At 39.8% G+C, this 13,600-nt stretch overlaps 1 protein-coding gene across 1 annotated transcript in view; it reads left to right on the top strand.

Annotated features, from left to right (window-relative positions):
- Positions 1 to 4,273: 4,273 nt before the first annotated feature.
- SCML4 (Scm polycomb group protein like 4) overlaps positions 4,274 to 13,600 on the top strand; it is a 72,048-nt gene continuing 62,721 nt past the window's right edge. The window contains exon 1 of the mRNA XM_081186645.1: positions 4,274 to 4,654. The gene's annotated coding sequence lies outside the window, so the exon portion shown is untranslated. The remainder of the gene's footprint in view (positions 4,655 to 13,600) is intronic.

Here is a 13,600-nt window from a genome sequence, read left to right as displayed (position 1 = left end):
TATGTTAATATTTTAAAAACCCAGATTGAAGCCAATGGAAGAATTAAGGAGTCAAGTTACGGATTGGTTACAGTATCACCAACTACACAGTATGTTTAAACTAGATAAAAAAAAGGGTTTTGGACCAAAGCTCACAATCTGAAAGAGAGTTATTACAGAATAAGGAAAAACTACTGTCTAAAATGTATAAATTATTACTGGAATGGGAAACAAAGGACAAGCTGGTTAAAGCTTTAATGACCCATAGGGCATAATATAGAATTAAAACTCTGGAAGAAACTTTGGAAGAACGATTTGGAATTTACTGTTTGCTACACACTGAACGATAACTACATGAAAATGATTCATAGATGGTATTTAAACCTGAGCAGATAGGCCTAAGATGTATAAGGTAGAATCAGATTTGTGTTGGAAATGTAATGAAATGGAAAGAACTTTTTCATATGTTGTGGGCATGTAAAAAAGTTAAAGAATATTGGGAAATGATATATAATGAAATGAAAAAAATGTTTAAAACAAACTTCCCAAAAAACCTGAAGGCATTTCTGTTAGGAATTGTTCAGACAGAGGTCCCCAGGTGTCAGAAAAACTTATTTATGTATGCAACAATGATGGCTCAGAGTTTGTTAGCCCAAAAATGGAAAGTGAGAGAGGTCCCAGGTAAGGAGGATTGGCAGCTTTAGATGATAGAATATGCAGAGTTAGCTGGTCTAACAAATAGAATAAGAGAGAAAAAAGAACAGGTATTTAAAGAGGAGTGGAAATTTTTTGTCGAGTATACAGAAAACAATTGTGCACAGTTGAAAAATGCTGGCAGCATTAGGGTAAATAAATTGAAAACACATATAACATATAACATATATAATACTTAAAGCTGCAGCTATCAAATCTGCACTTCCTAAAGCAGTATGAGAACAAAAATGTAGGCATCCCTCGAAATTTGCACCTACCTGAATTTTGCAAGAGAGTTCTTCAACCGAACAATGCTTACAAAAATGCATATATTAGAGCAAAGTGTGCATATCAATGAAGATAACATAAAAATGAATTATATTAGGAGAACTTGCTTGCAAAATGTGTACATGAGTCCAAACCATATACAAAAATGTGTTTATTATGAGGAATGCACACTAACATGCTGAAGAATTTGCATGAGGATTTTTAAAAATAAAAAATCGCTGCAGAAATGTGGACAACTGAATTTAAGACGGAAAAGTGAGAAGCCAAAAGAGCTGACATGTCCTTCTATCCCTTACCCCCTGCGTTTTCTTACCATTAGCTATAGCACAATGACACTCATTCATTTAAGCTGTATTTCCCTAATATTTTAAATAATAATATCTGGAAATGCATTTTAGCACTGATTAAAAGTTTTTTTTAAAAAAAAGAAGAAAAAGAAATGGGAGTTATGCACGCTGCAAAGGTGATAGTTTGTACTATGTAGTGAGAGGCTAACCTGCCTACTAGGTCACTGTTCACATCAAAACTGTGCCTCTTAAAAATAATGGAAGCATCACACTAAGTGCATCTACATCTGTGGAAATTGTGCTGCTCTTCCCCTCTTTAGAAAAACTTGATATTTTTGCGATAAGAAAAAGGTTGGGTAAAAGAAAAACATTACAATGGACAACTGAGTTGCATGGACTTCCTGTAAATATGAGTGAATGAGGCATGACAATTCCAAACTCAACCCCTAGTGTGGAAGAACCTAAGAGGAAGATTTTATACAACAGGCAAAAAGGTTTCTTTGCAAAAGTGAAAGTGAAAAGGAAGGCATATGAAGAGCAAATTGCTAAAAACACACATCTTTAAATACTTCAGGAGCAGGCCCAACCAGAGGGCTGGTTCACATAACACCTCAAGCTGAACCTTGGCTTACCAAGAATGCCCAACTGCACAATTTGTCAGGCTCCTGGAGATGAGCTTGCAGCCAGTTTGCTCCTCCTTGGTTCTGTTCTCTCCTATTTGTGGTATGATGTATCTCACATAACCATTAAGGCATGAAGGGAATACCATAGAGCAAGGTGTCCTGCCAAGTTTAGCTAGGTCACCCCTCCTTACTTTGGGAGGAAGGTAATCAAGTCTATTGCTCTCTTGCAATCTACTTGAGAAGCTCAGCATGTAGACGTCTGAGTATGTTGCTCCAAGCTCAAACTGTATGCCTTACATGAGCAGTTCTTGCATTCATATACCAGTAATTTAGGAACTGTAACCACTCTAAGTAAGCTAAGTTTTACTGCCTGTGCAATATTTTCTGAATGCTGTATGGAAAAGCACATGAACCTGACCTTTGGAGAGTAAACCTTTGTAAGTAAACCATTTTTAACATACTAAATGCATGGTCTTTTTCTATGCAAGGGAAAAAGGAAAACTTCAGAAGGAACTCAAATGACCTATTTTAAACATCTAACATCCTATATTTCCACACTTTACTGCACATTTCATGATTTTAAATGGGTTCTCTCACCAAAGAGTACTTGCCCCAAACTTTGATCTTGGCATTCAAAGAATTCACTCCCCCCCCATTGCGAACACACAGCAATGTCAAGCAAAGCTAAACTAAGGATTGGCTTTGCATGCCATATGAACTTAGACTTAAGGTTAAGCCCAACCCACACTTACCATGAGCTGTAACCAGTAGAGCTGCTACATGTCTTCCTAAAAAAAGCTTTTTGAAATATGGCAACCCTAGTAACCAGTATACAATGTGGAGAAAATGTATATAATTATTTTTCTCCCATGTTCTTAGGTCTAGAACTCAGAGTTAACCAGCAAGGTTGTTCACAAGTGGGACTTGCAACTTGTACAGTCCAGCCAGCCATAACGTCTTCTAAGTTACTCCATTCTGTTCTTCTTTCTCTCCAGTTTTCTGTCAGTCCATCTGACAAATACCCAGCATATCGTGGCTACTGAGCCTGCTCAAAGCTCTATAGGCTACTTTTGTGTGCTTTCTCAGAGATGAAGTTCATTAATAGCATATATAAGTGTATACTACTGCAGCAGTAAATATACTGGTGGTGATAGGCAAAAGAAAGTACTCAATGCAAAATTAATTTCACAGAGGATAGGTCTTCCGAGGCCTGTTAACCTTGGTGGAGGAATATAACTTCCATGTTGTAGTTATACCTCTAATTATCAGATGCTGGGGACAGGGCTTCCCAAACTTGGATCTCCAGCTGTTTTTGAACTATAATTCCCATCATCCCTAACCACTAGCCCTACTAGCTAGAGCTGTTGGGACTTGCAGTCCAAATCAGCTGGAGACGCAAGTTTCGGAAACCCTGAAACATCATGTCCTGCTTGTAAGCTTTCCAGAAGCATCTGGTTGTAAACAAAATGCGAGATTATATGGAACTTGATCTGAACCAACAATGCTGTGTTCATTTTTGTCTAACATTTTTCTCCAAAGAGGCCTATATTACTGGGGACTGCCTTTTGAATTTATAACAAATCTAATGCAGCAAATTATATATAAGCCTATGTAGTGAATGATAGATGTCACACTCTTTTCTTTTTTAAAGCCACAATAAAAGCTAATCTAATCGCAGACATCACAGTGGTACATGGAAGGATGATTGTTGTTTAATTTTATTTGCAGGAAGTTTTCCTCAAATGCTACCGGCCTGTTCTATGCCTTGGAAGGTGAATGAAGATAAGATCTCCTCCTCACTCAAGGAGACTGTGATGAAGATGGAAAGGGGAGCAACTTCCCATGGCTCCATCCTGCCTACCCTCGCCTGCTATTTTAACCAACTTTTGTGCCCATCACTGTTGCATTGTACGCACCTGATACACCCTAGATCGGGAGCACAAGCATCAGTACATAAAATGGCTAGCCTGCATAAACAGTGCCATTAACTGAGGAAAACATTTGTTGCGTCAAAAGCCACAGCCGCCTGCTGTCGTTATCGCCAGTCGAACGAACGACAGATCCTTCATGTCGCTGATGTCGTATAAAGCGCAATACTGGGCCACGTTGCTGCATGACTGGGACAAAGAGATGATGATACAGTCTGGTTACTATGGCAACAAAGGAGGGATAGTTTTAAAAAAAGAGAGAGAGAGAAAGAGAGAGAGAGAGAAAAAGATTGAGAGAGAGAGGTTCCTAACACCCACTGTAATCATTGTCAAAGAATTCCTGTTACTGTAAGGGACATTATTTTAAAAGTACAAATGCTTTTTACCTATTTATGCAGACTTTCTATAACGTGACACATCCCTCCCTCTTTAGTTTAGCTGCAGCGAGCGGAAGAAAACACAGCACAGCACAGCATCACACACACACACACACACACACACACACACACACACACACGCCTCATTTTCTGCTTGTAAAATGTATGTGTGTGTGTTCTTTAAAAGGCAGTGGTTGGCTGGTTTTCCGGACATGATGTGGTTGAAGCTGTCATCGTAATGGAAATTCATTGCTGTAGCTATGGTAAATCGAGTTTTCTGCCTGTGCTGAATGCATTAGTCTAATGAGATGTTTGCAGCTGGAGAGCGGAGCTGCTGGAGATGTACGGTGTGCTAACGGACAGGGGGAAAATGGCTTGTGGAACGGTCTGCGTGCACGTGCTCCAAGTCCTCTACTCTCTGGGCCAAAATATCTGGTGTCTGTAAAGAAGCTGATCCATCATTAAAACATAAGCAATAGGTAAGGGGAGGGGGGTTGTTGTTGTGGTGGTTGTTTTTCCTGTGCTTTGTTGCTGCTGCTGCTGGGTCATCCCGTTATTAAAAAATCAGCTGTCATTATATCGGCATGCCATGCTATCGACTTCAATATTTCTACAGCCTTTTAATGTGATTCATACATGTATGCATATGCACATATCCTGGTGTACAATTTCAGGGAACACTCAAGCCTTAAGTTTAACCACCTTAATGCTAATTATCAGTACTGTCTTTGGAACAGTTCCGTATTGAAAGGCATCCTATTAAAGCCTTCTGCATGTTTTGTTTTGTCAGTATCAAACAAAGTGTGTGTGTGTGTGTGTGTGTGTGTGTGTAGTTAATTCTGTGGTTTTGATGATAAATGAATGGCTTGAAGGTTTTTCATATGTTTGTCGAAGTGGACTTTCCCCATTTCTGACAAGTAAAGGGGTGTGTGTGTGTTTTGAAAACTGCTTATACCAGAATATAAACAGTGTGGTTATAGCCTAGATTTTGCTGTTACGGCTATGAATCCCTTTAAACATTCTGTCCAAAACTGATCTATTTATACCTGAATATTTATGCTGATGTACCCTTACTGAAATTCACAGGAAGCCCTGTATATATTTTAAGCATGATGATTTTAACTTGGAGAGTGTAAAACATAGAACTTACAGAGAATACCATTTTTTTTTAGCTTTGGCTGTGTTTACCTGCACTATATCATTTTACATGTTTTAAAATGTATATGGAAATGTGTATTTGATGACTATTGAGTGGAACACCCAGAAACAAAAAGAGTCTTCGTTTGAGTCAGGGGAAATGCATCTGTTGCATGAAAAAGCCTCTCCGATGCCCCTAACGTAATTACCTTCCACCTTAGACCAAGGGGATTATCAATGAGTAATTGAACAATGAGCATCTCTCAAAGTTGCTTCTCTCCCCCCACCCCACCCCCGTTTGTAAATACGAGTCCATGAATGGGCTTTCAGTGAATAGGTTCATCTCATTAAGGAGGAATAATATGGAGTTTCCTGCTCATGTGTAACATGTTCCTGAAATTCTAATTTTATTTTTAAACAATATGCCTGCGGATTTGTGGTCAAGCAGCCTCTTGATGGGTGGATGCTTTTAAAAATAAAATTAAAATATGATATGCTCTGGGCTTCTAAGGCTGGCTCCGCAGCAAAATAGAGGTTGGGGGGTGGGGGGAAGCAGACACAACAGGAGTGAATGAGTAGAAAATGCCGAGTGTTTGTTCTGTGCATATATAGAGCTGCAACCTGAAAATCAGAGGATTTAGCTGGACTGAATGGCTTGCAGCTTTCGCAGAGATTCAGTCATTACTATCTTGAGTTTAGGACAAGTCTTTAGGAACAAATCTGATGCTAATGTGAATTGGTGGCTCTGATCCTGAAGCCAACAGAGCTTGAGAAGTTGGATGCAGGTTGAGTTTATGTCCAATAAATTCTGTGCTTCTGCACTGATATTACCTATCTGTGGACCAGGCAGAAAATGTTTCAGTAGCATATTCCTCCAGCAGAGGATTTGCTGACCTTTAAAATACCTGCTTTTAGAGATCTTTTGGCAATATTAGGTTCAATATATTTCTTGCTTATTCACTCCCATGTGTATGTTTCAAAGAATTGTCTTACGGTGGTTGTTTTCTCTATACAATTTTGTCAAGAGTGGTTAGATTTCCACTCCTGGAGAAAAAGCATGAGTCTATGTCCTGGGCTTGATCAAAAATTCCTGGGCTAGATCAAAAATTTGAGTCTAATCTCTTGTCGGAATCAATCCTGACACACAGGCTTGTACAAATGTGGCAGCTGGATAGATTTGATATCTTTGCGTCTTCAGAGACCTGTTTGAAGCATTTGTAACCAGAATGCTTTGTAATACACAGGTGAATGCCATGGGGAACGGAATTAATACTACAAGCTGATCTGTGAGTTTGAACAGCCTTCAGCAACAGTTTATACTGTGAATGAACAAAAGGTGACCACACAACCAATAAGTGATATCCCACCCCCTCAGGCACTTACCAAGACAGCTTAACTGATACCTCTACCTGGGGATTGTCCCCAGTTAATTTTGACCCTTACTCCTTCTTTACTGTCCCCAAATAGAGAACAGTTATTTGAAAGTGGCATAGCATCCTTTCTGCTTTCATACAAATTCCCCTCCCTTTGCAACCCTAGCAATGAGACTATTTTGAGCTGGCATAAGGAAACTACAGACAGTGACACCCCACCCTTTTGCTTGCCTGCAGCCTGCATTGTTCAGTTACATTTTTCACTATCCACTCAAAGTTTTGGATCCAGTACAGTACTAGAAAGACGCTATGAGGATATAAAACCTGCATCTCTCTCTCTCTCCCCCCTGCATATTTTCAACTACGCAGGACTCATTTTGCTTATCCATAAATTAATATCAGGTTGCATTGGTAAAACCATAAAATGATACTAAAGTCCCCCCCCCCCATCCAATGTAGATTTAGAGGGGGTTAGACCTACACACGGAGCGTAGGTCTATTAACAGCAGTTAGTGATGATAGCTCAATGAAACCTCCATGTTTGGATGCAGTAGCTCTGATTATTAGTATTAGATTCTAGATACAAGATAGGACTGTTGCCTTCACATCTTAGCACCTGCTTGGCCACTGCAGGGTGGAAGATGGTGAAACAGATAGATTTTTGGACTGATCTAGCAGGAGTTTTCTTATGTTTGCATGTCCCTTCTTTTGTCTTATGAAATTGGGATTTTTGTTTTATTTTGTTGACTTGGAGTGCTTAAGGCAATTGGAAGATCAAGATTACAACAGGAATAGACCCATGACAACATGCTATGGTGTTTAAATATTTCAGGATTTTTATGTTTGTTTTTGTTTTTTTAAAAAATATATATAAAACAGAGAACAGAACCTGCAAGCTTGAGGCCACATTTAAAATGCTTGTATCTTTTAGGCTAATGGTAAGAACAATTGTCACATAGTGGCTAAGAGACATGGACTGTATACATAGTATATTCTTAAAGGACATTTGAAACACATTCTTTGCCTAAAAAAACCTCTGGGCACTGTAGTTTGTTAAGGGTTGCTGTGAACTGTAACTCTGTGAGGGCTAAACTACAGTGCCCAGAATTCTTTGAGGGAAGGAACATGGTTTGAATGTGCTTTAAAGGTAAAGAATGTACACAATGTAGTCAAATATCATGTTTGCTATCAATTAAGGAATCTTTGGCAAGCCACTTCTCAGTCTGCTCTGCCCTCCTCCCAAATATGTAGTTTGTGGGGATAATAATACTGCTGTGACTCACAAAGAGGGTATAAGGATTGCTGAGAGAATGTTCCGGTTTTATTTTTTTTAAGTTATTTTTCATTTTGTTATTTATAGCAGTTTTCCTCAAAGACAAGAAACATATACCTAACAGGAATCTGAATAAAATCCTCAGTATCTAACAGTCACACTAAGCATTCTCTCCATTATACTAGCAACGATGGCTGATATCCAACTTAGTCATATTCAGAGTACATTTGTTCAAATCAATGAACTTAAGTCATTTAACTCCATTGATTTCGGTGGATCTACCCTATGACTACTGTTGGATATCACCCAATATCTGATTTATATAGTCACACAGATGTGTACTGGAAAACTATAGTGTTGTGCAATTCAGTCTAATATCTCAAATATCTCAAAGCCTTACTCTTCCTTCCTTAACATGTATATGGTGCATAGAATGTCTTCTGCATCACTTAGTTACAGGTTAAGAGATAGAAAGGACCGCTCTGTAGGCTGAGTGGTGAAATGCTAAATTTGGGTTGAGTTGCAATATAAAGCAGTCTCAGCAGCTCACACCAGGCTTCAAGGAGCTTCTCAGTCTTCATTCTCAAGCAGCCAGGGACGCGGACTTATAAAAAATATTGGGGGGGCCCGGGAAAGCTCATGAATAATAAATAAGCTCATGAATATGCAAATAAAGTGGCTCCGGCCCTAAATAGGGCAAGCCACGCCCCCCCAGCCAGCCGATTGGCTGGCTGGGAGGTGTGGCCAGTCGGGATTCCCCTGTTCTCGCGGGATTTCCGGCAGTGCCTTGGCAGTGGCGGTGGTGCTGCGAAGCAGCGAGGCAGGAGCCCCCGCCCCCGGGGATTCCCTAATCTCGCGGGGGACGGCCGGGGCTCTCCGATTAGGGCGCGCGGCTGGCTGGCTGGCTGGCTGGCGAAGGAGCAGGTGGGGAGGAGGCGGGGGACGGCGGCGGCGCTCTGCTGGAAGGGCGCCCGAGATTATTGGGGGGGCTGAGCCCCCCCAAAAATTTTTTTGAGGGGGCTCGAGCCCCCTCAGGGCCCCATGGAGTCGGCGCCTATGCAAGCAGCCAAGATGAAGTAGCCTTGAAACAGGGCTACTTGAAAGGTGCAGAGTAAATTTGCATAGCAGTAGGTTTCAGAGATCAGAAGCCCCTGGGCCAGAAGGAATACCTCACAAACCCAGAGAGGTACCAGGGACATTAGGCCTTGGAAGCCAGCCCTCTGGAGAGGGGTGGTGGTGGTTTATGTCTGCTACTCCACTCCTTTCTCAGAGTGGCTGTCCAGAAAAAATCTAGTTGCTGACCTGATACCTGCTGAACTGATGTTTAGTATAATTTAGTGACCAGAAGGGATATATAGCCAAACATTCATATGTGTCTCAGCAGAACAGAATAACTAGTGTGTATATATGTATATATTATTTATACATAAATGTATATTTTGTTCTTCAGACTGAAGACTTTCAGAATGTCTAACAACCATAATTAAAAACAATAATCAGGTAGAAATATAGGTGTATTCCTGTTAAACGGGTCTTTTAAAAATTCTGTTATTCATTTAGCAATATCTCCTCTTTATGCTCCAAAAGATAGGAATAAAGAGAAAATATCTATTTACTTCCTTGCCCAAATGGCATGAATGTTTGAAATAAGTTGTTGTTAATATATAGGTGTATTAATATGCTGATAAGTGAAACGGTGATTTGTTCACCTCCCCATTTAAAACACATTTTAAAACAGATTTTTCTGTGTATGTAGAAAATACTCTGAAGATACAAATATATTGGTCATCCAGAATGAGATGCTTTGGTGTGTAATTTTGTGAGAATACAGAACCGTACAGGGGAAAGAAATAGGATAAATGTGCATGCGGATCAATTAAACCCTTACAGATTTCAGTAAATTAAGACTTAATTAAGGGTATGTGAGTATGAACTTTTAGTTTTTCACCCCAGTTTTGCTGTTTGTGAAGCAACTGCTGATATAGGTAACTCCCCCCCTGCTTTTTTGTAGGCAGGTGGATAAGATTGTATTTGGACAATGAGAATGAGTCAAAAGGTTGCTAAACAAAGGTGAGAGAACCATCCTTTCAAATTCCAAATTTGAAGGGGAACTTAAGATTTAAAATGATAGCAAGGTACCTCCTATAGAACTTAAGAGATAATTCTTAGTATATAGAATATGGTATACATATGCATGGTATACCAGGATTGGATTTCTCTATTAAATCCCATAGGTTCTTATAAAATATATAAGACGGTGCCATTTCCCAGCATCTGTGGGAATTTCCCTGAGGAGAAATGCTATTTGAGAGAGAAATAGTCAAGTCTATAGCAGTGTGCTACAAGTGGACTTTGAGTATTGGAAAATGCTAATGTTGTGAGGAATCTTCTAATCACAGGTATCGCCTAGGTAACCAGAGATTGTGAAGGAACTTTAAAAAGATTAGCTATTGCTACATTCATTGTTTCGTGAAAGATGATTGACAGATCTTTATTACAGGAAAAGCATACAGGATATGCAGCAAGCTTCTGTGACTATACTGTACTAGTAACAGAATGCAAGTCATCACATTATCTCCAGGTCTGTAATTAATTTTCTGATTTTTTTAAAATAGTTTCTATGCACAATTTGCATCTGAAGCATCAGAAGATGGCTGCCTATTAGTGGCTTCTAGTGCACTTGTGGGGTGTGGAAGTAGAATCTTCTGCTGTCTATTTGATGGACATGCTCAGATCTATCTATGGCATATCCTGGAAGAAGGCTGGGGTGCCCAGCCAGATGGGCAGGGTATAAATATAATAATAATAAATATAATAATAATAATAATAATAATAATAATAATAATAATAATAATAATAATAATGGCATGGGTGTTTGAGCTGGACCTTGAGCAGAGGCATTCCACACTACCATGTTTTGCTGCAGAGGCAACTTGACTAAGGGCTTATCCACCAATTCCTCTCGTCCCACGGTTTCCCCTGAGGAAAAACTGCTCTTTAGCACTCAATCGAAGCAAACGGAAATTTGGGGGTGCTCTAGATTGAGGTCTACTCTGATTTAGCACCAAAGAGTGGGTTTTTCCTGGGAAATGAATGGGACAAGGTGAAAACCACTGAGCTCCACGTTTTCTAGACATGGGACAAGCAGAAGTTTGGATGAGCCCTGAGATTATAGAGCAGTGTTTTGAAACCTCAGGAGCTGGGCGGGGATGTTGTCCAGCCCAGTGAAGAGAGATTTGTAGAGTACAAGTGACTCTATGATCTGAAAATGGCACAGCTTATAACTGCTTACACACAGAGAGAAAAATATGTTCATAAGAGACTATCATGGGGGAAAAAGTCTATTTATCCTTAATGTTGCTGCAGCTGTGCACTTTGCCTTTGCAACAGAGAAATATTTTGCATATATCTTATCTCCCGATTCCATTTGGTAGCCTCCATCTATTTTCCCTATCAATGACGATGAGAGATGTGCCTGGTAGCTCTCTCATGGCTCAGTAAATACTTGAATTTATTTGCATATTAAGTTAGCGGCATAGCTAAGTGTAGCATTACAAAATACTTCACAATGGGCCTAGTTCATCAGTAACGTGCCTAGGATTGATATTTTCAAGGCCCCTTAACACTAACAGAAAATAACTGCATGAATTTGGGAAGCTGGGCCATCATGGAGGCAAATATTTGTTTTATTGAGTCTCTGATTCAAGGGCTTCTGAAGTCAAATGCCATTCTTTCAGCCAGTCAATTAACTCTTGAAATTAAATAATACATTTTCTCCTTTCTTGCTTTCAACTGAAACCTTCTCCTAAAAAATGGTGAAATCATTTCATTGTTTGGCATATTTATCCTTTAACATAAGGAAAGAGCACTTGCCACAATCCTGACACTCCCATCTGAATATGTAAGTCTATGCACCAAAAATATTGCTGTGCGCAGAGAGGCAGAAGTGCAGGAAGCAGACTAGAACCATGTACAAGATCAACGAGGCCAAAAATTCATTGGGTACAGGATCATTGGGGTTTGATCTTGCATAAAGGCAAGGATCCTCTCTTGCTTCTAGGCTAAGGTTACCAGATTTCCCCATTTCCCAGGGACAGTCCCCGGATTTACAAATCAGTCTCTGACAAAATCCATCTATTTAGTAGGAAGTTCAAAAGTGTCCCTGGATTCATTGAAAAGAATCTGGTAACCTTATTCTAGGCAGCCCACATCCTGCACTGGGATTCCACCCAGCCTGCCTGCTGGGCAACCAGTAGGAATTGCCATGGGGAGGTTCACACCCAGGTGCATGCTAACAAACAAATTAAAACACGCAAATTAAAACCAGCATTCTGCGTGTTTCAGCAGGCTTTTTAAAAGGGGTTTTTAGCAGGCTCTGAGAAGAGTACAGCAAAGGCACCTGCCTGATAGACAGGGAGTTCCAAAGTTTGGTGCTGTCACACTGAAAGATCGATTTCATACAAATGAAGAATGGGTAATATATGATACCTGTAGTGTAGCAGTGCCAGATCTGCAGATCAAAGCGGCATAGTGGCCAAATTTGGAGTAAGGTGATCTATCTAACAGGTACTGGTCTCAAGTTGTTGAAGGCTTTATATACTAGTAGCAGCACCTTGAACTTGGTCCAGTAGCAAATCGGCAACCAGGGCAGCTTCCAGATCAAGCACAAGGGAAGTCTCACATAGAGCACATTGCAGTAATCCAGTCTTGGTACTTTATGTCATTATTTTACCCTATTAGGGTGATGTAAACACAATATATATATATTTTACCCTATTAGGGTGATGTAAACACAATATAAAAAAACAGATCACTGCATACCCTTTAGCTGTGGGATAAGTATGGTTCCTCATGGCTTTGCAGTGACAAACATTCATTATCATGCTTCAGATGAACTGTCCACCTTCTTAAAATGTTAAACCGCTGCTGAAATATTCATATTTTATCTGTTCATCCATTGCCTTATTAATTTTTTAAAAGGAAACTTTTTTTTAAAAAAAAAGAATAGAGCAGTTTTTTGTTATGACACATGAATGCAGCCAATTGGAATCCTACACAGTTACTGATTCTCACTTGCAAAGCTGATACTCCCTGCAAAAGTTCAACCCTTGAGAAGAAAAGTACATTTGGACTGAATATAGTGCTTTAAACTCAGTACCATTCCCCTTAAAAAATGTTACACATGTATTCTCCTTCCTGTACAAAATGCCAGTTTTACAATTTGTGGGATTGCAGTAATTTTATGATGTCTGCACAATATTGACTCCCCCCCCCCAGTTTGTGTTTACTTCATGAGTCCTGGCTTCATTTTAGGGTAAAAATGAATGTGGTGCCTCTTAAATTCTGCTTAAGTTCACTGTCTGCTGTCTGCTTTTCAAATAAGTGGAAAGGAAGTCACGGGAGTCCTGTGAGAGGACTACTTTGTAATGCAATTTTTTAAATGGTGCATTGTAATGCAAATTAAATTTGATTTCTCGCAACTTTCAGCGTGATCGCAAGAACCATTGTGTGGTCCCTTCTAGTCAGAAATGCTTCACGAATCAGCCAGTTGATGGATGTGCAAAAAGTTGGTTTGTCACTCCAAGCTTCCATGCTGCGTTCAGAGACCCTTCCCTTCTCATAAAGGCTATTGCAAATGGTTG

The sequence above is a fragment of the Podarcis bocagei genome (genome assembly GCF_964188305.1).
Source record: "Podarcis bocagei genome assembly, chromosome: 3".
Lineage (NCBI taxonomy): Eukaryota > Metazoa > Chordata > Lepidosauria > Squamata > Lacertidae > Podarcis > Podarcis bocagei.
Note: the sequence above shows the minus strand (reverse complement) of the source record. Positions and strands in the feature narration are given on the sequence as shown.